Below are 1,555 nucleotides of genomic sequence, written 5' to 3' on the forward strand. Positions count from 1 at the left end.
ACTATAAAAGTATAAATCGTAAACATTAAAAATATTTTTTCACAATATATATAATAATATAATTAAGTCAAAAACTATTCAATATTGGACTCATTTCGAAGATATTAACGAGACGATTATAATAGTGTAACTTGTTAAAATAAAAATGTATTTTTTAAATATATTTTATTTGATATATAATTATGTATGTTAATTTGATAAAGGTTTAAAATAAAATATTTAAAAGTAAATGACATAAAGTAATTAATTAACTAATTATAGGGATATAAAATATAAATTTAAAATTATAATTTTAAAAAAATCCATTGAATGTGAGAGGTAAATGTATGTGAKGGGGTGAGTGTATGTGAGGAGAGGAAATGGTGAAAAAGTGAAAAAGTGAAAAAGTGAAAAAGGTATCTTGGTCATTTAGAATTTTAAGACTTTAAGACTTTTGATGAATTTGCTTAATAAAATAGTATAGATAAATTACATATAGGTTAACTAAGGGTGGACCAGATATCATGTGAAAGTGTTTTTCATATTTTATTGGATAGCTAGATTGTGGTGTCAAACCACTTCCGATATAAAGTCATGGTCATAAATTTAGATACACGTATTAGGGGCGGCCCTCATGCAGATGATGGGGGATTGTCAAGGGGCCCCCACAAAAAGAGAGTTGTCTTTTAAAGTTTGAAATTATAGATGGCTTGTTATGGTTTTTTTTTTTTTTTTTTTTAAATCGGATTTAAAAAATGGGTTAAGTAAGAGGTATTTTAGATGTTTTATGTCCTTTTTATTTAAAAGAAATAGAAAATAAATATTGAAACATATTAATATTATATATGAATATACTGGTTGTAACATCCTTATCGTACCAGGCTTAAGATGAGGTGTGTCACAACCGCAAACGGATCAAAAGTTTATCATGATATTTTTTGTGTTATTACTCGTTCACTGGACAATGCCTAGGATCATAAACAACATTTGATAAAATCCAATTTTCACAATTTCAAACAGTAGCTAACATGTTCTATACACCAAAAGTTTAAGTTTTTTTTCTCATACTTAGAGGCTGAACCAAACTTTCTTATCAAAATGAAAGTTGTATATACACTTCTTAGGATTTCATAGCAATTAGATTCACATAATTTGGAGCTCTGGTCTATTTTATATAGAATTTATACAAACAGAGTGCAATTTCATGTGGTTGCAAAAAGGGTCTGGAAAATCAAAGATTTCAAACCACTTAGGGCCCGTTTGGTTCGCGGAATTTGAAGGAATTTGACGGAATTTGAATGATAAATTCCTTTGACTAAATTCCAATTCCTTTGTTTGGTTCATTTCTTGAAATGGATGAAATCCTTCAAATTCCAATGAATTCCACAAGTTAAGGAATTCATCATTCCTTAGCATAATGGAAGGAATTGAATTCCATCAACACCCACAACGACCATGCTATTACTGTTTGTGATGCCCCACCCCTAACCCCCCACTACCACCACCACACCACTACTGTCACTGCCACCCACCCTACCCCACCACTAACCACCATGCCATTACTGTTGTCATCACA

The sequence above is a fragment of the Cynara cardunculus genome, assembly GCF_001531365.2.
Source record: "Cynara cardunculus var. scolymus isolate 2C chromosome LG 11, CcrdV1, whole genome shotgun sequence".
NCBI classification, from domain to species: domain Eukaryota; kingdom Viridiplantae; phylum Streptophyta; class Magnoliopsida; order Asterales; family Asteraceae; genus Cynara; species Cynara cardunculus.